The sequence below is a fragment of the Ranitomeya variabilis genome, chromosome 2, assembly GCF_051348905.1.
Source record: "Ranitomeya variabilis isolate aRanVar5 chromosome 2, aRanVar5.hap1, whole genome shotgun sequence".
NCBI lineage: Eukaryota > Metazoa > Chordata > Amphibia > Anura > Dendrobatidae > Ranitomeya > Ranitomeya variabilis.
The window spans coordinates 1,106,041,578-1,106,067,652 of NC_135233.1; the positions used below are offsets into that span (position 1 = coordinate 1,106,041,578).

Genomic DNA, 26,075 nt, shown 5'->3' on the forward strand with positions numbered 1-26,075 from the left:
TTGAATTTTTATTAGTAGGAATTGTATTGTCTTTTTATGATACCTGAAGAAGGATATATACTGTATCCGAAACGCGTTGTACTTTATCAATTAATAAAAAAGAAAAAATTCTAAATATCATCTTTGGATGTGAGTCCTGGGAAGCGCTGCCGTGCATGGGCTGGTTGTGTTCGTTTTGATTAAGCCTCCTCCACGGCCGTGTTTGTCGCACCAGAACCGATAGACCTTGTGATGAGCTTCTCACCCAACCAAATCAGATCTTGCGCTTTGCACTGATGAGTCTCAGTACCCCGAGACAGTGTCTGCAAAGTAAGATTCTGTTTTTGGCTTTTACCCTAAATAAAGTGACAAGGCTCATTAAAGAGTTCCAACAGGTGGCGCTAGAGTTCCAGACATCTTCCTCTCTGAAGAGACAATTTGCATATTTAATTGAAAGACCAAAAAAACCCCTTCACTTTCCAACTCACGCTGAAGGGCAGACAGGTGATCATTCAGGAGCTACAGAGACCGGCGCTGAGGAGCTGCTATTAGTGACATTACGGCTGCCACACATCCTGACCAGTGTAAACAGTGTGTTGTGTATTCTCCCATATGGTCTAGCGGTTAGGATTCCTGGTTTTCACCCAGGCGGCCCGGGTTCGACTCCCGGTATGGGAAGACTTGAATTTTTTTTCCTTCTAATTCATAAAAATCGTCCATCTCACAACGCAGGAAAGCGACAGCACATCCATCCCACAACGCAGGACAGTGACAGCACATCCATCCCACAACGCAGGACAGCTACAGCACGTCTATCCCACAACGCAGGACAGTGACAGCACGTCCATCCCACAACACAGGACAGCGACAGCAAGTCGATCCCACAACCCAGGACAGCGACAGCACGTCTATCCCACAACGCAGGACAGCGACAGCACGTCTATCCCACAACACAGGACAGCGACAGCACGTCTATCCCACAACCCAGGACAGCTACAGCACATCCATCCCACAACGCAGGACAGCGACAGCACGTCTATCCCACAACACAGGACAGTGACAGCACGTCCATCTCACAACGCAGGACAGCGACAGCACATCCATCCCACAACGCAGGACAGCGACAGCACGTCTATCCCACAACGCAGGACAGTGACAGCACGTCCATCTCACAACGCAGGACAGCGACAGCACGTCCATTCCACAACGTAGGACAGTGACAGCACGTCCATTCCACAACGTAGGACAAGGTATGAAGAGCAAATCTCAAAATGGTGAATTTTATGAGTACCCCTGCACAGAAGAGCAGATCTGGATGCACATATAGTGGCCTTAGGGGTTTAGAAATAATTTAAATATGGTATGCTGAAGACAGGATGATACTACCGCTCAGTGGAGGTGCTGGATGTGAGAATACTGAATGGGGGTGTCACGGGGTCCTTCTCCGATACCACACAATCAACAGAGCGAGGGAAGTGTCAACAATCCCAAGACCTTTATTATAGGCAAAACTAAAAGCTCCATAAACAATCCACCACACTGAGGATACAATAGTCCAGAACACGAATGCAGTTCAGTAACAGGATAAAATGTCCAAGGAGATGAGAGTCCAATAATCCAGCAGACAGAGGATAAAAAATCCATATGCTTCCCTTTCTCTCTGACGTGCTGTGTTCCCACCAACCTCACCACACGGGACTGACTTCCAGCTCCTGTCCTCCCCAACCCCCTCCTCATGAGATGGGGTAGTCAGACAGGTTGGGGTGATTTTCAGGCCTCCCAGACCTGACAAATGTGCCTCGGAGATTAAGGGGGTCATCAGGAGGCATAGATACAGTCAGGCTGCAAACAGTAAGTGAGCTAATTCAATTATCAGCCTTTTGGAAGGTAATTGAGTCTCTAGACAGTATGGGGAATTCGTGGAATGATAAAGGGCAACAAGAGAACACTATGAAAATCAGTAAAATATAGATATACACAAAATTATATCCACATAACATCACACTGTCACAGGGGGTATTGTGGGGACCTCTGGATCTTGGGCATACTGCATCAGGGTGATTTCTGTGGAAAAGGTTTGGTTATCATTATACCTGTAATGGTGGCTTTGGTTGCCACTACTGTGAGGGGGTAGGAGCTGAATGTGTCATGCGACCCTCTCTTAGAGCTGAATGTGGCTCTCCAGGCCAGAAAGGTTGGGGACCACTGGTTTAAACAAATGAGTGCGGTCCCTATTTTTTTTCATTGTGCATTTTACCTAAAAGCATGAGTCTTGCGACATTGTACACATTGTCCTCGGTGGGGTCAGTTTTCATCATAGAAGCTAGACACAGATCGGACACACGGTGCCTGGGCACAGATGTGACACACGACGCCTGGACACAGATTGGACACCCGGCACCTGGGCACAGATCGGACACAAAGCGCCTGGACATAGGTCGGACACAAAGCCCCTGGACACAGATCGGACACCCGGCGCCTAGACACAGATCGGATGCACGACATCTGGACACACGGGGTCTGGACACCCATCTGACACACGGTGACTGGACACAGATGGGACACACAGTGGCGTAGGAAGGGGGGTGCGGGGGGGGGCGGACCGCCCCGGGTGGCACAATGCAGGGGTGGGTCACCGGGCCGCGGCCGGCGCTGCAGGCTGCAGCTGTTTAACGCTATTGACGCGCGGCACGCCCGCACGTCAATAGTTAACAGCCGCCAGCCAATCTGAGGCTGGCAGCTGACATCAGTCCCAGCGTGCATGTCGCCGGCGTCTGACGTCATTGTCAGTCGCCAGCGAGTGCACGCCCCTCATGTGCAGCTCCGCCGCCTGCTCCGCTCTCTGCCGGGAGAGGGACAGCAGCTCCTTCTCGTTGTAGCGCATCCTGAGCACATAGCCCAGGGCTGAGCGGATGAGTACTAGGCTCTGGCTTGATCTTGCACTGACTCCCTCGTCATACAGCTCCTTGCACGGAGCAGGAGGGGTAGGATGCAGCACAGCGCTTGTTTGTGCGATCTTCTAGTCTGGAACACTCGACATTGCAACAAGTGTAGCTAGTGGTGCCGCTCCTGAGGAGAGCTCCTGCCCAGAAGCTTCCAGCGCAGCAGTTCCACCACGCCCGCTCTGCAGACAGTGACACTCTGAGAGAAGACGGCGCAGGGTGAGTGGGGGGGCGCCAAACTCGGGAACAGCCCCGGGCGGCAAAAGCTCTAGCTACGCCCCTGGGGACACACAGCCCCTGGACACAGATCGGACACACGGCGTCTGGACACAGATCGGACACACAGCCCGTGGACACAGAGTAGACACAAAGATCGGACATGCTGCGTCTGGACACAGATTGGACGCACGGTGTCTGGACACAGATCGGACACACAGCGCCTGAGCACAGATCGGACACACGGCATCTGGTCACAGATCGAACACATGGCACCTGGACACAGATCGGACACACGACCCCATGGAACTCCGGTAAACTCTCTCACAGCAGCTTGGTGATACAATGCAGGATCGATTACCTCCTGTCAGTGTATCGCCGGCAGTCGGGTAGAGCGGTCACATCTCCCGATGTAACTGTTCTACACGTGAGATCGCTGTGGGATACTCGGGATTACGTGGATTACGGTGGAAAGGTTAGTATATGTTGGTTTATTATTTTACATTATTTCTAGTCAACGACGGCGTTGGGGATTTGGCGTTAGGTGAGAATAATGGGTTTTTATTTTTATTTGAATATGCATGTAATTTTACTGTTTTTTTCAGTGTGAGCACAGGCGCCGGCAGATGAGACTACGTCTCCCATCAGTGGCACCTGCTGTCACTGTTCTCACAGCTGTTATTTCAGTCCTTGCACACTAAGTGCAAGGGCTGAAAAACATTTAACCCTGGGGGTATACATGTATATATGTAAGAGAATTTTAGAGGTAGGCCTCTAAAAATTATATAGGCGGGCATCAAAGACACCCGAGGGTCGGATCATGACCCTGTAGATATGGTGGAGGACGAGGAGGACAAGAAAAAGAAGAAACCATGAACCATATACTCTTTTATGGGTGGGAAGGGGTGCATGGAAATACACCATAAAAAAGAACATCAGAATTAGCTTTATGTTCGGCTGCTGTCTCCCTGTGGGGTTGAGAACTTTGGCCAAATCCAGGCCTTGTTCATTTTGTTAAGGGTTAGCTTGTCAGCATTTCAGTTGAGAGGCAGATGCACCTATCAGGTAACAAAACACTAGCGGCAGGGCAGGCCAACACCTCCAAGGCATAGAGAGACAGTTCATGCCATGACAGTTCATTAATTGCAAAACCAATTATGTTGTGTATTGAATACAATGTAATTTGTGCAATATTAACTATGTGAGATGTAAAGTAAAAAAAAAATAACACTTACAAAATATTAGCAATAAAAACCAAACATTTTCAGGATAACAAAGCATTTAATAGAGACACATAATGGTAACATCCAGGGCTTTACCTTCTTTTGGATGAAGACGTTTAATTGTCCAGATAGAGGAGGAGATTGGCGAAAAACATTACTTCTCAGAGAAAAGTTCTGAATAATAAACTTGATACCAAACAGCCTGGGGGGATGAAATACAGAAGCGACACCGTGCTGATTTATTGGGAGTTATCTCTGGCTTCTTCCACATTGCTGTGTATATTATTCTATGGTGACTTTATTATATATCTTGTATAATAGTATTTCTGTTCTGTGTTCTCATCTGTATTTAGGTTCCCACGATTGGTTCTTTGTTGTTTTATAGGAAATATCCCATGATTCCCCGATATACTCTCTGACCAAGGTCGTTAACTCCAGGAATGCGTTGGGTACGTGGTTATCCCCCATCGTGGACTTTTTACTATTTTATCCGGGATAAATTAAAACCTTGAAGTTTTATTCAGCTCCACCGCAGTCCGGAATTCTTTCTTGCACTGTTTTTGAAGCCATTCGTAGTTTTTGAAGCAGAAACCTCTTTAGGAAAAGATTGTGGCGTTTTCTAAGAGTTTTTCCCGGCAGCACTTGAGTAGGACATTGTATAGTTTGGTGAAGTTTCCTTCAAGGGCTACTGGTAATAATAATATAGTCGGTTTCTTTTCTTCCACGCATTGATGAAAACCTCTTCAGGAAAAAAACAATTGTAAAGAAGATTTCTCATGTGGACCTAGTATTGATATGAATAGGAAGAGTTTTCCAAACATTTTTACAACAGATTCTGTGACCAATTTCAGGTTTTGGATGATTATAAGATAGAGAAAAAGGAGAAAGTGTTCACCAGGAGTCTAAATGTGTGATATGAATAAGGACAGTTCATGATGAAGGAATAAAGACACTCTTTGGCCAGGAAACAAACCAGGGTCAACTACTTGGCAGGAAGCCATGCTCACCACTATACCACCAACGCCTATAAAACAAGCTCCTCTCCAGCTCTAAAAGACCAGATCTCTTCTCTGAGAACATTAGTCATGGATCACCATGTGACAGTAGTGTGCTTATGGTGTAGAGCAGTGATTGTCCACAGCCGCCCCAGTGACTCCCAGTTAGCGGCTGCAGGGAATAGATATCTCTTCGTCTTCTTGATCTTTTTCCGTTTAGTTGCTGCAGATGAGCACACAGGAGATTTCCTGCAGATTTGCTCTGTGGCCACTGTTAAAAAGCTTTCCTGCCTACAGGTTCCCATTAAACATTTTTTGTGGACTACAATTGTGGCCAAAAGTTCTGAGACTGACACACATTTTTGTTTTCACATTTTGCAGCTTCAGTGTTTTTTTGCTCTTAGTCGTCTGTTTCTCTGGTTACTGACCGACAATTATTGACATTTCAGATGGCCGCCCATTCTTGTCTTATTAGAGCTTGGAGATTATCAGAATAAGATCTGGGGAGTTTCCTGGATGCAAAATATCAATATTCTGCTCACCGAGCCACTTAATTATCATTTGTGCCTTGTGACATGGTGTTCATCATGGGGAAAAATTCATCACCACATTGTACTTGATGATGGGAGAAGTTCCTCTTGGGGGAGGTTTACATCTCGTTCTTTACTCATGGCCGTGATTTTAGGTAAAACTGAAGGGGCTTAATCAGAGAAAATACCTGCAGGAAGTACAAGAATGAACTGCAGAGGACATGAAGCATCATCCAGGTCAGGCATCGGTTCCTCGACCTTTTCAACAATAATATGGCAAAAGAAAGCAACAAAAACAAAGAAACAATTGCAAAATCCCAGGAATTCTCTAGTCTCAGATGTCACCAGAGGAAAGTATCTCATGGGTGCCAGCAGGATCTCATGTGGAGGATCCATGTCTCCTCCTCTGAGCACATTATGGGGTTGGTCTCTAAGTCAGTGACCGTAATGTAACCTCACACCTCAGTGTAGTGAGTGATATGTTTGCAGGTAATGAGCGAGTGACAATGCATGAAAACAGCTGCATCAGCCAGTAGTCGTGGCCGAGTGGTTAAGGCGATGGACTTGAAATCCATTGGGGTCTCCCCGCGCAGGTTCGAATCCTGCCGACTACGAAGGAAGCTTTTGTTGAACAATAATATGAGGAATTGTGTCCTCTAGTGGCACTAACAGGACAGAATTTTTCATTTTGGAGAGGAGTTTAGATACTTGGATATTTACAGAAAGTCTCGTAAGGAGAATCAGGAGCTTCCATGGATTCTGAAAAAGCTCTGATTGTAGAAACCTCCCTCATTGGTGATTACCATAATGTACTGATGTAACATCCACCATCAAGAGACTTTCTGGGGGATGCCAGCTCTTCTGTCTTGTTCTCCATGGGGTCCAGTTCCAGGTTGCCGGTCTGTGCAGTGTATGGAGTCGCTGGATTCACAAAGGCTGCTCCATGATTGTGGTTCCTATTAGTAATTGCTTGGTGTAACATCCAGAGAGTTAGGAGATGACATCAACTGTCTGTTCGGCCCCCTGAAATTACTGCATGGAGACTAGATGGAGCTGGTGCACGACAGCATTGACGATCATGATACTTAAATGACCAAACATCAGTGATCTGAGTCCCCTCCGGTCGCTGCTGTTTTAGGCCGGTACAACATTGCGTTTGAGGCGGAAACTTCTGCTTCTTCTCTGCTGCCCGTACGTCTGATGTTCTCCTACCCATGTTGTCAGCTGCATGTCAGATATTATCCCCTCATGTGACTGCTGTCTCTTTTGTGTCACCTTTTATTCTGTCCATGTGATCTCACTCCCGTCCTTGTGTATAAGGCTGGTATCTGATTTCTGGGATCTTGACAAATTTTTGCCTTCTAATGAAAGGTAATGTCTGTCAGAGAGTTACCAACAAAACAGGAAACAACAACGCCCAGAGATGATGCAGAATCGCTGCTCTGTCCTGTTGTTGGAAACCCCCTGTAGACACAGGAGACATCCCGCTGCCTCCCGTATTAATGGGGTCATTCTCATTAAGAATAATATGTGCCAGTAATTGGTGAATCTTCAGGAATTAGATTTACCCAAATCATCTGAATTTGGCAGAGAAATTGGATTTTGTGAGGTTATGGCCGCTCACTAAAGATTATAGGACAAATGGACATAGAGTCCTTCACCTCTACGATACGAGAGAGAAACTTTTTCCAGCATGGAGCACCGGTTTTGGCGTGTTTTATTAGATATTTTCTTGCTGTGTTTTATTAGTGATTTGCTTGCTTGTCAGTTCATCCTCAGTAATCAATGTAACATTCACTGACAGTAAGTAGAGGAAGAGGAGTAGGATAGATCTTATATATAGTGAAGGCCAGACAGTAGACTGCTAAGGGTACCGTTACACAAAACAATTTACCAACGATCACGACCAGCGATATGACCTGGCCGTGATCGTTGGTAAGTCGTGTGGTTGCTGGGGAGCTGTCACACAGACAGCTCTCCAGCGACCAACGATGCCAAAGTCCCTGGGTAACCAGGGTAAACATCGGGTTATTAAGCGCAGGGCCGCGCTTAGTAACCCGATGTTTACCCTGGTTACCATCGTAAATGTAAAAAAAACCAAACAGTACATACTCACATTCCGGTGTCCGTCAGGTCCCTCGCCGTCCGCTTCCCGCACTGACTGAGTGCAGGCCGTAAAGTGAAAGCAGAGCACAGCAGTGACGTCACCGCTGTGCTGTGCTTTTACTTTCCGGCCGGCAGTCAGTCAGTGCGGGAAGCAGACGGCGAGGGACCTGACGGACACCGGAATGTGAGTATGTACGTTTTTGTTTTTTTTTTACATTTACGATGGTAACCAGGGTAAACATCGGGTTACTAAGCACGGCCCTGCGCTTAGTAACCCGATGTTTACCCTGGTTACAAGCGAACGCATCGCTGGATCGGTGTCACACACACCGATCCAGCGATGACAGCGGGAGATCCAGCGACGAAATAAAGTTCCAAACGATCTGCTACGACGTACGATTCTCAGCGGGGTCCCTGATCGCTGCTGCGTGTCAGACACAGCGATATTGTATGGATATCGCTGGAACGTCACGGATCGTACCGTCGTAGCGACAAAAGTGCCACTGTGAGATGGTACCCTAAGGGTAAATGCAAAGCAATCATCCTATCAATTCCCTCTGTATCTCAAGGTCTCACACCATTGCACTCCCACTCCTAGGCCCATTGTGTGGATGGAGATTGTAGACCCAGGGGAGCCGTCACCACAGGGGGTTTCACATCAGTCTCAGGTGATGGAATATGTTTTGTTCTGTGAACTCAAGAATAATATTTAAGGGGAGGGAGAAATAGACACAGGGGGTTGAATCAGGCAGTTTTTTGAGGAACTTCCTTGGAAGAGGATCCAAGCTGGGATGGATGGATGAACTATGGAGCTTTGGAGAATGATTGTTGGCCGGAGGGGTATCCATGAGCTACGGTCATAATATTCCCATCGCCTGGAGAAACATAGGCTGTGACTGCACACTATACCGGCTGGAGTTGCCAAAAGCTCTGGGCCAACGAAAAGTTGGGAGACAGTGGGTATTGCCTGATACAGGACCAGTGGAACTACCGAACTCAGATTGGAAAGTTGTGGACTGAGGACATTGTACATTGGCCATCTACCTGGATTTGTTGTACAACCATAGATGTATGGAATAAAAATAGTTGCATCGTAAACCTGCCTAGGTGATTTTATAGCCCACAACCTCAGACCTTCACAGATTTAATTCAAATATATTTATTTGCGAATTGAATGTTCCCAGAATGGAATGAAAATAGACTTTTATTATATTCTGAGGTCTTCGGCCCCAAACCATAAAAATGTTTGGTCTGAAAATTGCTTATAGAACAACAGGACATCATCCTCAGGTCCCTTCTTCCCGGTCACTGCAGCTCCTGCCCGTCCTCCGCTCGCTCCCATTGCTCTGTCCTTCTCTTTGGTCTTTATTCACACATTCTGTGCCAATTACACCACAGGAAAGTGGATTTCACACAAAAATGATTGGGAAGAGGTTTTTTTCTGGAGACAATCTACCAAAAAATTAATGTTCTTCACACTGAGTATTTTGAGGAATCTTTGGGACTCCAAAGGTCAGAGCTCTGCTCACATTCCTTAGCGAAGACCAGCTGCCCTGCCAAGGATTTCTACAGAACCAGTCTGTGACTACGAGCACAATGTTGCTCCTTAGCTCCGAGATCTAGAGGAATTTTTGTGTAAAGGAAAAGGAGAAATTCCTTCCTGGGAGCTGAGCCGTGTGATGTGCAGGATCTATCGGTGTCAGCAGGACAGGACTTTGGATGTGTCATGAAGGCTCAGCAGTGACAAACGGATTTCATTGTGCAGGAATAAAATGTTTTCTGCGTTGGCCGGGAATCGAACCCGGGTCAACTGCTTGGAAGGCAGCTATGCTCACCACTATACCACCAATGCTCCACATATCATCTGCTCTCCATTTCTATGATCCTAGGAACATTGCACCATAGGATGTCAGTTATGGAGTAGTGTGTTCATGGCTGCGAGAGACAAGAGAGGGAAAAGCAGCTGCTGAGTACGAGGGGATTAGCTCAAATGGTAGAGCGCTCACTTAGCATGCGAGAGGTAGCGGGATCGATGCCCGCATCCTCCACCTTTTTATCAAATGGAGGGAGAATTTTATTTCTTTGTCTTTCTTTTAGACTTGATGAGCCCACTTAGTCCATGATCCAGTACATGACGCCCATCACTGGAGAACTACGAGGTCTTACTGTGCTGGAATCTACAACAGCCGAGTAACGGCCCTGAGTGGTGACTGCACCGAGGTTGTACGGCCATTTACTAATCACCGAGCAGCAATCTCCGCAAATCTTTTTTCGGTCCTATCTAAGAACATGTTAAAGAAATACCAAGATTTGTCTTATTTTGACCCCAAGCAGAATTTCCTGTGGTCTTTTTTCTGGACATTTTTCCTGTTTTTTTCGCTGATGTCAATAGGATATAAGATTTTTATTATACATGTCTGTGGTTTTTGCATTTTTTTAGGCTTTTTACCAAAATATTAGTATGATTAAGAAACAAGATAAACTGGTCACATGCATAAAAGAAAATGTCATGAAAGTTGTAATGAGGGTCTACAAGCACCAAACTTTCCACATTTTCCATCACTTAACTGTGCCAAAAACCTGCATCAGCTCCTGGCGGAGGAAGATCTGCTGTTCTGATGTATGAACAGACAAATATAAGGGGCACGGGAAACCCCAGTGTAGGGAAAGTCGTCCAAACTCAAGATTCGTTTGCAGTCACCTCCATCTATTGCTTAAAAAATGAGAAAAGCTGCAGTATTTTTCCAAACTGCATTGTATGTGAATTTACCCTGATGGAGACTATTAGACATCACACTTTTAGGAAAAAGCACAAACCTGTTTTTGCTTCATTATTTCCTGCAGTTTTCATATAAATGTGGCTGTGAGTTATCAGACTTTTGTCACTATTTCCTCACTTTTTGTGCACATGTTCGGTCAATGATAATTTCACATAAAAAAATGAATCACGAGTGGTGTCCATTCAGTTTACCTACAGGACGTATAAAACACATGACAAAAATTGTGAAAATGTCCGAATAAGAAATGTCTCCCAAAAAACAATGGGGGGAAGCTGGCTGATGTGAGAGGCCCCGCACCTAAACATAAATCAGGGGCAAATATGGGGCCTTACCTCCAGAAGATCAGACACTGATGGGAGGGGGTCCATGAAGTGACGGGCGGCACAAGCCTGTGATGTGGGGTCCAGCAGCTGCCATCACTTGTATCTGCTCATGTAGCATGCTGTTTTCAATGCTTTCTGTTACAAGAAATAATGCTGAGATAACTTAGTTCGGCCACTAGACCTCACCTTGGTACAAGGGAAGAAAGCTCTGAAAACAGGAAGTGAGTGTCTGGTTTTTCGTGAGGTAATTGGAAGAAGGAGCCCTGCCTGAGAGTCTGAGAGCCTGAAGTGATCCAAAGGGAGCTGCTCATGTGAGTAAACTGAGATGTGTGACCGGTCACCAACTGTTTAGTTAGTTAGGGAGAGTTAGATAGAAGTCGCAGCATATTGAAGAACATTCCTGTTACTGAGATGACCCATGGACTGATGGAGACTGTGTGAGCTCCAGTATACTGAGACTCTGATAAAAACGTGAAGGCCAAAGAAGAGTTATGTGAAATACTACTGGGACTGATCTGGATCTTCACCAGCACCTGTGTCAGAGGATTTGGTGACCTAGAAAGCTGATTAAACCTGGTGGCCGGACGTCAGAATAACAAATCCAGTCTTTTACTGTTGAAGATATCCTGTCAGGACGTCTCGTCTGAGCGTTCGCTAAGGGTACCGTCACACATTGAAATTTTCATCGCTGCGACGACACGATTCGTGACGTCGCAGCGTCGTATGATCATCGCTCCAGCGTCGTAGACTGCGGTCACACGTTGCAATCACGGCGCTGGAGCGATGCCGAAGTCCCCGGGTAACCAGGGTAAACATCGGGTAACTAAGCGCAGAGCCGCGCTTAGTAACCCGATGTTTACCCTGGTTACCAGCGTAAACGTAAAAAAACAAACAGTACATACTCACCCGTCGGTGTCCTTCAGGTCCCTTGCCATCTGCTTCCTGCTCTGAGTGCAGCCGTACAGTGAGAGCAGAGCGCAGCACCGCTGCGCTCTGCTCTCACTTTCCGGCTGGCACTCAGAGCAGGAAGCAGACGGCAAGGGACCTGAAGGACACCGACGGGTGAGTATGTACTGTTTGTTTTTTTACGTTTACGCTGGTAACCAGGGTAAACATCGGGTTACTAAGCGCGGCCCTGCGCTTAGTTACCCGATGTTTACCCTGGTTACAAGCGAAGACATCGCTGGATCGCTGTCACACACAACGATCCAGCGATGTCAGCGGGTGATCAAGCGACGAAAGAAAGTTCCAAACGATCTGCTACGACGTACGATTCTCAGCAGGGTGTCTGATCGCAGTAGCGTGTCAGACACTGCGATATCGTAACGATATCGCTAGAACGTCACGAATCGTAACGTCGTAGCGATGGAAATTTCAATGTGTGACGGTACCCTAAGAGGACAGTGCACTGTGTACATATTGTGTTGGTTCAAGTGATTAGTCGTGTAAATATACATATATCAAGGGGAAAACAGGGTACCCGGAATCTATTGTAATTAAGGCTGGAGGTGGGTGTAAGATTGTATACCTGAGAGGACCGCGTGTCACGGTCACGGTAGAACCCCGGATAGGCTCTGTACCGGATAAGGGGAGGAGTGGGATAGTTTTGGGATAGTCTTGCTCCTTTTTATTAAGTTAATAAAAAAAAGAATAACAGTCTGTCACCCATCTGACCTACCCCTCCCACTCCCACTCCCCCTCCTCTTCCCCCACCCCTCCCCCTCCTCTTCCCCGACCTCCTCCTCCACCCCTCCCCCTCCTGCACCCCCACCCCTCCCCCTCCTCTTCCCCCACCCCTCCCCCCTCCTCCTACCCCTCCCCCTCCCCAAAACACATCCAGCTGCTCATCATACAGCACCCCTAATCTAGCCAAAGTCCAACAAAAGCATTAGTGGAAACTCGATAATTTACCGAACTTTGGCTGAATTGTGCCGATCTTGAGTAAAATGCTCGGAAATCCTTACGTGCAAGTTCTGTGCCGAATTTGAGATTGGCAAATGTTTTCTGAACAAGTGCCCTCATCTCTACTTACTAACAGGAAAGTGGATTTCACACAAAAATGAATGGGAAGAGGGTTTTTTTTTCAGCAACTTTTGAAGAGGATTATGGAGAGAATCTACTAAAAAAATAATGTTCTTCGCACTGAGTATTTTGAGGAATATTTGGGACTTCAAAGCTCAGAGCTCTGCTCACAATCCTTAGGCTAGGTTCAGATTGCGTTAGTGCAATCCGTTTAGCGCGAGCGCTAGCGGATTGCGCTAACGCAATGTCTTTTTCAGGGCCGCGTTCAGGGGTCGCGTTAACGTCCCCGCTCTCGCAGATCCCCGATCTGCGAGAGCGGGGAACGGACCTCTGGCGCGCCGCGGACGCTGCAAGCAGCGTCCGAGGCGCGCTACAAAAGACCGGCACATCGCTAGCGTGTGCCGAAAATGACACGCGCTAGCAATGCGCTCTAACATTGCCGGCAATGGGAGCGCTAACGGACGCGGTGCACGGCGTTAATTTCGCCGTGCAACGCTGTCCGTTAGCGCTATCCCATTAATGCAATGGGAACCTAGCCTAAGTGAAGACCAGCTGCCCTGCCAAGGATTTCTACAGAACCAGTCTGTGACTACGAGCACAATGTCGCTCCTGAGCTCTGGAGGAATTTTTGTGTAAAGGAAAAGGAGAAATTCCTTCCTGGGAGCTGAGCCGTGTGATGTGCAGGATCTATCGGTGTCAGCAGGACAGGACTTTGGATGTGTCATGAAGGCTCAGCAGTGACAAACGGATTTCATTATGCAGGAATAAAATGTTTTCTGCGTTGGCCGGGAATCGAACCCGGGTCAACTGCTTGGAAGGCAGCTATGCTCACCACTATACCACCAACGCTCCACATATCATCTGCTCTCCATTTCTGTGATCCTAGGAACATTGCACCATAGGATGTCAGTTATGGAGTAGTGTGTTCATGGCTGCGAGAGACAAGAGAGGGAAAAGCAGCTGCTGAGTACGGGGGGATTAGCTCAAATGGTAGAGCGCTCGCTTAGCATGCGAGAGGTAGCGGGATCGATGCCCGCATCCTCCACCTTTTTATCAAATGGAGGGAGAATTTTATTTCTTAGTCTTTCTTTTAGACTTGATGAGCCCACTTAGTCCATGATCCAGTACATGACGCCCATCACTGGAGAACTACGAGGTCTTACTGTGCTGGAATCTACAACAGCCGAGTAACAGCCCTGAGTGGTGACTGACCCCAAGCAGAATTTCCTGTGAGTTTTTTCTGGACATTTTTTTCTTGTTTTTTCGCTGCTGTCAATAGGATATGAGGCTTTTATTACACAGATCTGTGTCTTTTGCATTTTTTCAGGCTTTTTACCAAAATATTTGTAAAAATAAGAAACAAGATAAACTGGTCACATACATAAAAGAAAATGTCATGAAAGTCGTAATGAGGGTCTACAAGCACCAGCAAAAAGTTATCAGACTTTTGTCGCTATTTCCTCACTTTTTCTGCACATGTTCGGTCAACGATAATTTCTTTAAAAAAAAATCACCAGTGGTTTCTGCACACTCCATTCAGTTTACCTACAGGATGTATAAACCACATGGTAAAAATTGTGAAAAAGTCCAAATAAGAAATGTCTCCCAAAAAACAATGGGGAGAAGCTGGCCGCTGTTGAGAGGCCCCGCACCTAAACATAAACCAGGGGCAGATATGGGGTCTTACCTCTAGAAGATCAGACACTGATGGGAGGATACATGAAGTGATGGGAGGATACATGAAGTGACGGGTGGCACAAGCCGGAGATGTGGGGTCCAGCAGCCACCGTCACTTGTATCTGCCACATAAATGGAGGAATCCGAATAAGGGAAGAACCTCCAGTGTCTCCTGCGTCATCTCCACAGGTCGGATCTGAGGAGTCTCGGTTCTGTGCTGTTGCTGCACGTTCACAGCTTCTTCTATGTAGCTAGAATTCCTGTTTTTTTCCCAGGTGTGACTCACGTTATGGGAAGATGTTTTCCGTTATTATGATTGTTACAGTCAGAATCGTATTGACCAGTAAATAATGTACATGTATACTATATTATGTGTAATTACCTTTATGCCGAAAAAGATAAAAGTCTTCTAGGAGAGACACCTTTAGTCTGTAACCAGACTGATCACATTGTGGTGTCCTCCGAGCACAGAGACCTCTTCATCAGGTTTACAAACTGTACTGAGAATTCATTCTGTTATCTCCTGATGAAGAGGTCTCTGTGCCCCACGGATGCCACAACGTGATCAGTCTGATTAGAGAATAAAGGTCTCTCTTCTAGAAGACTTCTATTTTTTGCCATTAAAATACACTGCACAAAAAGATAACAGGAAGACTTAGGCCATATTCACACTTTGCGGTTTTTACCGCGGATCCGCGGCGATTTTGATGCTGCGGGTCCGCAGCAGTTTCCATAGCGTTTACATTAACATGTAAACCCTATGGAAACCGCTGTGCATATGCTGCGGGAAAAACTGCGCAGAAACGCAGCTGTTTAAAACCCGCAGCATGTCACTTCTTTGTGCAGAACCGCAGCGATTCTGCACCCATAGAAATGCATTGAACCGCTTACTTCCCGCATGGGGCTGTGCCCACGTTGTGGGAAGTAAGCGGATAATGCGTGGGTGGTACACGGGGTGGAGGGGAGGAGACTCTCCTCCAGGCCCTGGGAACCATAAATAGTGTAAAAAAAAAAGAATGAAAATAAAAAATGATGATATACTCACCTCTCAGCGCTGCCCGCGGCCGTCCGGTCTTCGGTTTGTTGTGCGAGCAGGACCTGTGGTGACGTCGCGGTCACATGACCGTGACGTCACGAAGGTCCTTCTCGGCACAGCATCTTTGGAACCGGACCGCCGGGTGCAGCGCCCAGGAGATCCGGACATCAGAGGGTGAGTATAACCAATTTTTATTATTTTTATCATTACTATTGATGCTGCATATTGCTGCATATGCAGCATCAATAGTACAGGAGTAATCCCGCAGCGGAAACCGCGGAACAAACCGCGATAAATCTGCAGGGATAACCGCAGCGGTTTTGCCCTGCAGATTTATCTATTCCGCTGCGGGATAAACCTGCAGAGCACACCGCAAAGTGTGAACATGGCCTTAAACAACACAATGTAACTCCAAGTCAATCACACGTCTGTGAAATCATCCTGTCCAGTTATGAAGCAACACTGATTGTAAATCAATTTCTCCAGTTGTGCAAATGGATCAGACAACAGGTATAAATGATAGGTAATTAGCAAGACAAGCCATATAAAGGAGTGGTTCTGAAGGGGCCACAGACCATTTCTCTGTTCTTTGTTCAAGAGGTACTGTATAGTAGCATGAGGTGGTGTCTACAGCCCACAGAAGTTGCTCAGGTAGTGCAGCTCATCCAGGATGGCACATCAATGTGAGCTGTGGCAAGATGGGTAGCTGTGTCAGTCAGATGCCAGAAGACATGGAGGGGCAGTAGGAGGGCAACAACCCAGCAGCAGGAGCAACACCTTCTTTGTGTAAGGAGGAACAGGAGGAGCAGTGCCAGAACCCTGCAAAATGACCTCCAGCAGGCCACTAACATCCATGTGTCTGCTTAAACTGTCGGAAACAGACTCTATGAGGATGGTATGAGGACCTGACGTCCACAAGTGGGTGCTGTGCTTATAGCCCAACACTGTGCTGGGTGATTGGCATTTGCCAAAGAACACCAAGATTGGCAGATTTGACATTGGCACCCTGTGCTTTTTACAGATGAGAGCAGGTTCAGACTGAGCATGTGACAGACGTGATAGTGAGTGATAGAGACTGGAGACGCCGCAGAGAACGTTCTGCTCCCAGCAATATCTTCCAGCATGTCCGGTTTGGCAGTGGGTCAGTAATGGTGTGGGGTGGCATTTCTTTGGGGGACGCACAGTACCATGTGCTAGACAGAGGTAACCTGAGACCCATTGTGAGGCTATGTGCAGGTGCAGTGGGCCCTGTGTTCCTTCTTTTTTTAAAATCAGATCTTTTTATTGATTATTTGATTTTATAAACCATTACATACATTATACAATATAGTACAAACATAATAAACTTAGTAAACGAGTTTAACCCTTAAAGTTTATATAGTCCTATACCTGACATTGTAACCATTTTTAGTAACAATATCTCCTCTTAGAGAATTACATTATAATTAAACATATTGATAATTTCATCATTGCTAGACCTTATTCCTACAAGAATATTTTAGTAACACATCTTAACCCCGGGAATGCATTGACCAGAGGCCATAAAGGTACCTTCACACTAAACAACTTTCCAACGAGAACGACAATGATCCGTGACGTTGCAGCGTCCTGGATAGCGATCTCGTTGAGTTTGACACGCAGCAGCGATCTGGATCCCGCTGTGATATCGCTGGTCGGAGCTAGAAGTCTGGAACTTTATTTGGTCGCTAGATCAGCGTGTATTGTCGTGTTTGACAGCAAAAGCAACGATGTCAGCAATGTTTTTACATGGAGCGTGAACGAGAAGTGAGTCGCCGTTACGTCACTGGATCGCTCCTGCATCGTTCTGGAGCAGCTGTGTTTGACGTCTCTACAGCGACCTAACAGCGACGCTCCAGCGATCTAGCTTAGGTTGGATCATTGTCTATATCGCTGGAGCGTCGCTTAGTGTAACCGTACCTTAACTATTGGAATATGGTTTATTTACATTGGCATTATGTTACCTGCTAATAGACTGCATGTATTAGGTGCTTTCATGTCAAGGGGGATCAAGCCCAACATGGGGTACATTTGACTTGCTTTTAAATGTTTTTAATCTTTTAATGTTGTGTGGACTCTAATAAAATTTGTTATTTAGTATATTTATTGGTGGTCCCTGGAATATAGTGTGTTTCTTTGTTTTTGCTTGGGATTTTAGTACTTCCTTCATGTTTTTGAGCTGTTTAAAATTGATGTTTCTGGACTCCCTACTATGTAATTTCATATTGTAAAGTGTATTGAGACATAGATGTGACCTTTACACCTGAAGGCATAGAGAGGTGATAAGAAAAAAGCAGGACACGAGCCTTCGATAGCTCAGCTGGTAGAGCGGAGGACTGTAGTGGAGCACAGACATCCTTAGGTCACTGGTTTGATTCCGGTTCGAAGGACATTTTATTACCTTTTGGCAGAATTATATAATTATCTCCTGAATTAACAGCCAAATTAATAAAGCAGAAATTTTACCCAAAATATTAATTCTCCTGACCAATATCTCCTCACCGCCCGCTCTCCTGATGTCGACTTCCATTTAGGGTAACTAGGCTTCTTCTTTGATCACTTTCCTCCTCTCTTGTACCTGCCCGTCAGTCAGCAGAAGCTTCAAGGATGACAGGTGAGACATGTTTCCAGATTCTTTGTGTCCGATCTGTGTCCAGGCGCTTTGTGTTGTGTCCGATCTGTGTCCAGGCGCCATGTGTCCGATCTGTGTCCAATCTGTATCCAGGTGCCGTGTGTCTGATCTGTGTCCAGGCGTTTTGTGTTTGATCTGTGTCCGATCTGTGTCCAGGCACTTTGTGTCCGATCTGTGTCCAGGCGCTTTGTGTCTGATCTGTGTCCAGGCGCTGTGTGTCCGATCTAAGTCCGATCTGTGTCCAGGCACTTTGTGTCCGATCTGTGTCCAGGCGCTTTGTGTCCGATCTGTGTTCAGGCGCTTTGTGTCCGATCTGTGTCCAGGCGCTTTGTGTCCGATCTGTGTCCAGGCGCTTTGTGCATGATCTATGTCCAGGCGCTTTGTGTCTGATCTATGTCCAGGTGCCTTGTGTCCGATCTGTGTCCAGGCGCTTTGTGTCCGATCTGTGTCCAGGCACTTTGTGTCCGATCTGTGTCCAGGCGCTTTGTGTCCGATCTGTGTCCAGGCGCTTTGTGTTCATTCTGTGTCCAGGCGCTTTGTGTTCATTCTGTGTCCAGGTGCTTTGTGCATGATCTGTGTCCAGGCGTTGTGTGTTTGATCTGTGTCCAGGCGTTTTGTGTCTGATCTGTGTCCAGGCGCTTTGTGCATGATCTGTGTCCAGGCGCTGTGTGTCCAGGCACTGTGTGTCCGATCTATGTCCGATCTGTGTCCAGGCACTTTGTGTCCAATCTGTGTCCAGGCGTTTTGTGTTTGATCTGTGTCCAGGCGTTTTGTGTCTGATCTGTGTCCAGGCGCTTTGTGCATGATCTGTGTCCAGGCGCTTTGTGTTGTGTCCGATCTGTGTCCAATCTGTGTCCAGGCGCTTTTTGTCCGATCTGTGTCCAGGCACTTTTTGTCTGATCTGTGTCCAGGCGCTTTGTGTTCATTCTGTGTCCAGGCGCTTTGTGCATGATCTGTGTCCAGGCGCTTTGTGTTCATTCTGTGTCCAGGTGCTTTGTGCATGATCTGTGTCCAGGCGCTTTGTGTTCATTCTGTGTCCAGGTGCTTTGTGCATGATCTGTGTCCAGGCATTTTGTGTTTGATCTGTGTCCAGGCGCTTTGTGCATGATCTGTGTCCAGGCGCTGTGTGTCCAGGCGCTGTGTGTCCGATCTATGTCCGATCTGTGTCCAGGCACTTTGTGTCCAATCTGTGTCCAGGCGCTTTGTGCATGATCTGTGTCCAAGCGCTTTGTGTTGTGTCCGATCTGTGTCCAATCTGTGTCCAGGCGCCTTTTGTCCGATCTGTGTCCAGGCACTTTTTGTCTGATCTGTGTCCAGGCGCTTTGTGTTCATTCTGTGTCCAGGCGCTTTGTGCATGATCTGTGTCCAGGCGCTTTGTGTTCATTCTGTGTCCAGGTGCTTTGTGCATGATCTGTGTCCAGGCGTTTTGTGTTTGATCTGTGTCCAGGCGTTTTGTGTCTGATCTGTGTCCAGGCGCTTTGTGCATGATCTGTGTCCAGGCGCTGTGTGTCCAGGTGCTGTGTGTCCGATCTATGTCCGATCTGTGTCCAGGCACTTTGTGTCCAATCTGTGTCCAGGCGTTTTGTGTTTGATCTGTGTCCAGGTGTTTTGTGTCTGATCTGTGTCCAGGCGCTTTGTGCATGATCTGTGTCCAGGCGCTTTGTGTTGTGTCCGATCTGTGTCCAATCTGTGTCCAGGCGCTTTTTGTCCGATCTGTGTCCAGGCACTTTTTGTCTGATCTGTGTCCAGGCGCTTTGTGTTCATTCTGTGTCCAGGCGCTTTGTGCAGATCTGTGTCCAGGTGCTTTGTGCATGATCTGTGTCTAGGCCCTGTGTGTCCGAACTGTGTCCAGCTGAACGCGCTAACTGAATGTGCCACAGAGACACGAGGGCCCACAATTTTTGCCTGCACCTTAAGCAAGGTCAGACACTGTGTCTGCAAATGATTTTCATCCATAATATGACAAAATAAACCAGAAAAAACAAAGAAACAATTGCAGAACACCAAGAATAATCTAGTTGCCAACAAATAAGCAATGGCTGATAAATTACATGACATAGACATATCAGACTCTCACCTATCATCGAAACCTTCAGAAAGAACCTGAAGACCTACCTCTTCCGACAAGCCTACAACCTGCAGTAACCACCAATCCACCAAACCACTGTGTATCCTCACCTCCTGTATCCTCACCCATCCCTTGTAGATTGTGAGCCCTCGCAGGCAGGGTCCTCTCTCCTTATGTACCATTGTGACTTGTATTGTACTGTACTTGTTTTTATTATGTATACCGCCTCCTCACATGTAAAGCGCATGGAGTAAATGGTGCTATAATAATAAAAAATAATAATAATAGACCAGAAGGCAGGCAGTAATTAGACTTCGACTTTGAGCATCCATCACCACAAGCAGAGTGGCGCAGCGGAAGCGTGCTGGGCTCATAACCCAGGGATTCTCTTTTTTCTCTCTATTTTTAGGTAGTCCGTCCTCTGTAACTGGAAATAAATAACTACAGCATTGCTGGAGTGTTGTTTCAGTGTCTTTTCCACCACATTTATTACATCATTTTCTATCTCACTGCAATAACCTTCCATAACCCCTGGGTGAGGTCTGTGGTCCCCGCACCTATCGTGCTGTTCTCAGAGTACAATGGTTGTAGTTTAGGAGTTCTGGGGCGGTGACACCTCAATCTTCATCATTATAGTGACTAGTGAGTCTGTAGATGACAACCTGGTGACACCGCCTTCTCCTCTCCATTTCTGAACTGTGATGTTCTATTACTATGCAGAATCACCACAAAATGGCTGCTGCATTTCCTTTTGTACAGGTTATAATTCCTCCTGATTGGTTGTGTTATACCATGTGATGTGATAGCTGCAAGGCATCATGGGCAAGCTACACCTGAGGTCATGTGACTTTCTGTGGCTGATGAAATCGTCTGAAATTTGTAGAATGGTGATGGCCGTGTTCATTGATTTACAAGAAGTGACGTGCACATTGTTCAAATTTGTTGGGTTTTGACAATTCTTCAAAATTTGAGCTAAATAATTTTGCATCTAATCTATTGGCTCCTCTTTATTATCCGGTTGTCAATCCCTGAAGAGAAGAATCTCTGCTGGAAAAAGTCATCATGGAGGAATAAACAGAAAAGAGAAAGATCGACCCGAGCCCGATAGTGAGATGTTTAGCTGTAGGGCCACATTCACATGGTCAGTATTTTACATCAGTATTTGTAGCCAAAACCAGGAGAGGAACAATCAGAGGAAAAGTATAATAGAAACACATCACCACTTCTGTATTTATCACCCACTCCTGATATTGGCTTATAAATACTGACCAAAGACTGAACGTGTGAATTGGCCTAATAGAGACCATACAGAGAAGATGGCTCCCACTGACAATTCATCCACCCCCATGCAGAGGGTTTGCAGGATAATAACAGTTGGTGTCGCCTCCGAACTGTCCATGTAACACCAATCAATCACTAATGTGAATGGAGATTATGAAGTGGCCATTGTGGGTCTGGTGTCTCCAAACACAGACCAGGCATCCTGGAGTGAGAGAGAATATGGGAAAAAGTTGAAATCCCCAGAAAGTCTCCAAACCCGTTGAAAAAAAAGCAACGTTCCTGTGGTGTTGTAATGTCCAGATGGGAATTTCTCCCACATGTTTGTAGATTGGAAGTGAATGTGCAAATTGTCTCTTCAGAGAAGAAGATTCTGGTTTGGCTTTTATCCTACGTCATGTGGCAAGGCTCGATATTGACTCATAGGTTCGCTGCTTCCAGTAGGTGTTCATGTCGTCTTCCTCTCTGAAGAGATAATTTGCCTATTGAATTTCCCAGCAGAGGAGCGTACATGGCTTTTAAGTCTCCTCAATCTCACATGCCAGGCTTCGCTTGTCACTCTCCACAAGGAGAAACGTTACCCCTTAGTACCCTAGATTGGAAGTAATGAGAAGTCCACTGCTCAGTCCTAACGGCTCCTCGCAGTTTGGTGATGGAGGTATAATCTCAGCGCAGTCATTACTCGGGGCCGTTACTCGCCTGTTGTAGCTCTTTGTAGGGTAAGACCTCATAGTTCTGCGGTGGTGGTCGCCTCACACTGTAACTGGGCTAACTGTGGCCCGGACTAAAAAGATAAAAAGTCGATTAATCATTTGCTTTTTGTAAAGTCACTTTTTGGTTTTGTCTTGTTGCATTTGTTGACTTTTCATTTCACAATGGTGCACGCTGTTTATTAATTTTTTGCAAAATCATTTTCATCTTTTACCGTTTTTTGTGACATTTTGGGGCTGAAAGTCACATCTTCCTCTTTCTTGCCATACTTGCACAAAAATTCCAGATGTACAAAAAACTAGTTGCTTGTACGACGAGAGAACATTTACAGAAAGAATTGGTGATTTAAAAAAAAAAAAAGAAATCGCAATTGAATGAACCAAAATGATCAAGAAACTCCACATCCCGTCCACAATGTCAAACATAAAAAGAAGTGTGAAAACAGGAAGCAGACTTTAAAAAAGAAGCAAATTAAAAAATGAACACACCTAGACATAAAAACCTCACAATAGTGAATCGAGGCCAAAGAGATTAAAAAAAAGTGAAATTGTGGAAGGGAAGGGAGGAAGGAAATCAGAGAACGAAACCTTCTGTATGGATGATCCGCTCTCTGCCACCCTCTGGTAGAAAGGGATGAACCAAAAGTGATAGAAGCCCCACATCAGGAGAGCGAGAAGGAAGAGGTATTGTTAAGGAAAATGAATACTGTGGCTAATGTGACCCCATCAGTAATGTGGCTGCTTAATTCCTGAGATAATTATATCATTTTACCAATAAGCAATAAAATGTCCTATGAACCAGTGACCTAAGGATGTCTGTGCGCCACTGCAGTCCTCCGCTCTACCAGCTGAGCGATCAAAGGCTCGTGTCCTGCCGTCATCTCCTCGCTGCATCTCCAGGTTTATGGGTCACATAACACCGGACATTTCTATCATATATTACAGGAAAGATATATATCTTGGTACCGTGTTAGTCAGTTGATTAAAAAAAATATTTAGAATTGAGAGTCCTCAGTGGTTGATACCTTTTAATGGAAAAACAAGAAAACATGGTAACAAATTGCAGCTTTCAAGACTACACAGGTCTCTTCATCAGGCATCACATATTTATACAGTACACAACACAACACAGAACTGTCATTATGGGAGAGTGATAAGTGGTAAACAGTTGTGTCCATAAATATTGGAAAGTTAATAGATAAGGAGTGAATGTTTTGTCCTCTGATTGGGGTCTGGTTCTGTTATGATGATCCCTTAAGGTCTGAGTGCAAATTCCTTAATTGACGTAAAAAGGCATAAATCCATGCAACACATTCATTCCTGCACTAGGTGTGTCAAAGGTCGTCATAAATTTATACTCCGAGATTCTCCTGTCTCTCTGTAATTTGAAATTACCTTTTTAATACAAGTAATTTCAAGTCCATAATGTTATGATTGGGGAGACAAAAGTGTATTGCAACAGGTAGATCCATTCTTTTTTCTCTTATTGTATGGCGGTGAGAATTTATCCTTGTTCTCAGTTTCTGCCCTGTCTCCCCCACATACAGACCCCCAGCTGGACATTTGGTACATATAATTAGGCACACCATATTAGAACTGATGCAGCTGAAAGTACCTGGTATCTTGTAGTCCTGATGTGAGTTGGGGATATTTATCTTGTCCGTGGTCATTATAAATGGACAGGTTTTACATTTCTTCTGGTTGCAAGGAAAGGTTCCTGCAGCTGTTGGAGAGGACAGGGAGCTTCTGGCAATGATGCTTCTTAGATCTGGGGGCTGCCTAAAACACAGTATTGGGGGGTCTGGAAAAAATGGAGGAATTAGGAAGCAAAGACCCGCCTCCATGGCGATTTCAGGGTAAGAGGGGGAACATTTTATAAACGTTTACTTCAGCGTGTGCAGGCATTATAACTAAAAGAGCCACCTTGTCAGAATGCAGCATTTGTGCTGCACAAGGTGGCTCTTTTAGTTACAAACGCCTGAGGGGGGTGACAGGTTCCCTTTAAAAGGTATCAACCACTGAGGACTCTCAATTCTAAATTTTTTTCATAATATATTATACATGTACATTATTTACTGATCAATAAAACAACTGACTGTAACAATAAGGACACAGCAAAAAAAAACCTAACATCTTCCCATACCGGGAGTCGAACCCGGGCCGCCTGGGTGAAAACCAGGAATCCTAACCGCTAGACCATATGGGAGAAGCTGTGAACATGCAGCTCCAGCAATGAGTCGAGACTCTGAGATCCGACCACCTGTGGAGATGACACAGGAGACAATGGATGTTCTTCCCTTATTCAGACTCCTCCATTTATGTGGCAGATTCAAGTGACAGCGGCTGCTGGAGCCACATCTCAGGCTTGTGCCACCCGTCACTTCATGCAGCCTCCTCCCCTGTCTTCCTGTAGCCGACTCCTTATTATGGCTTATGAATATGTTGCCTATCCTAATGAATCCCACATAGGTTTTTGGTGTCTTAGACGTCCGGTACGGTGATTCTCCATGTCAGGGCTATTTTCCTGGTCAGGGCGATTCTCCAGATCAAAGCGATTCTCCAGATCAAAGCAATTCTCCTGGTCAGGACGATTCTCCGGGTCAGGACGATTCTCCGGGTCAGGACGATTCTCAGGGTCAGGGCGATTCTCCAGGTCAGGACGATTCTCAGGGTCAGGGCGATTCTCCAGGTCATGTCGATTCTCCGGGTCAGAGCGATTCTCCAGTTCAGGGCTATTCTCCGGGTCAGTGCGATTCTCCGGGTCAGAGCGATTCTCCAGTTCAGGGTGATTCTCCAGGTCAGGGTGATTCTCCGGGTCAGAGCGATTCTCCAGCTCAGGGTGATTCTCCGGGTCAGAGTGATTCTCTGGGTCAGGGCGATTCTCCAGCTCAGGGTGATTCTCCGGGTCAGGGTGATTCTCCGGGTCAGGGCGATTCTCTGGGTCAGAGCGATTCTCCGGGTCAGGGCGATTCTCCGGGTCAGGACGATTCTCCGGGTCAGGGCGATTCTCCGGGTCAGAGCGATTCTCCAGTTCAGGGCGATTCTCCGGGTCAGAGTGATTCTCTGGGTCAGGGCGATTCTCTGGGTCAGAGCGATTCTCCGGGTCAGGGCGATTCTCCGGGTCAGGGCGATTCTCCGGGTCAGGACGATTCTCCGGGTCAGGGCGATTCTCCGGGTCAGGGTGATTCTCCGGGTCAGGGCAATTCTCCGGGTCAGGACGATTCTCAGGGTCAGGGCGATTCTCAGGGTCAGGGCGATTCTCCAGGTCAGGGCGATTCTCCTGGTCAGGGCGATTCTCCAGGTCAGGACGATTCTCCGGGTCAGGACGATTCTCTGGGTCAGGACGATTCTCAGGGTCAGGGCGATTCTCCAGGTCAGGGCGATTCTCCGGGTCAGGACGATTCTCAGGGTCAGGGCGATTCTCCGGGTCAGGGCGATTCTCCGGGTCAGGGCGATTCTCCGGGTCAGGGTGATTCTCCGGGTCAGGGCAATTCTCCGGGTCAGGACGATTCTCAGGGTCAGGGCGATTCTCAGGGTCAG

The 26,075-nt window shown here is 46.5% G+C and overlaps 4 non-coding genes across 4 annotated transcripts; 3 read left to right on the forward strand and 1 right to left on the reverse strand.

The window, feature by feature from the left end:
• The first annotated feature begins 585 nt into the window (after positions 1-585).
• On the forward strand, positions 586-657 carry TRNAE-UUC (transfer RNA glutamic acid (anticodon UUC)). Its single transcript has one exon. It is a non-coding gene; the product is annotated as a tRNA-Glu (tRNA).
• Positions 658-6,417: 5,760 nt separating this feature from the next.
• On the forward strand, positions 6,418-6,499 carry TRNAS-UGA (transfer RNA serine (anticodon UGA)). Its single transcript has one exon. It is a non-coding gene; the product is annotated as a tRNA-Ser (tRNA).
• A 7,589-nt stretch (positions 6,500-14,088) lies between these two features.
• Positions 14,089-14,161, forward strand: TRNAA-AGC (transfer RNA alanine (anticodon AGC)). Its single transcript has one exon. It is a non-coding gene; the product is annotated as a tRNA-Ala (tRNA).
• Positions 14,162-24,669: 10,508 nt separating this feature from the next.
• Positions 24,670-24,741, reverse strand: TRNAE-UUC (transfer RNA glutamic acid (anticodon UUC)). Its single transcript has one exon. It is a non-coding gene; the product is annotated as a tRNA-Glu (tRNA).
• Between the last annotated feature and the right edge of the window lie 1,334 nt (positions 24,742-26,075).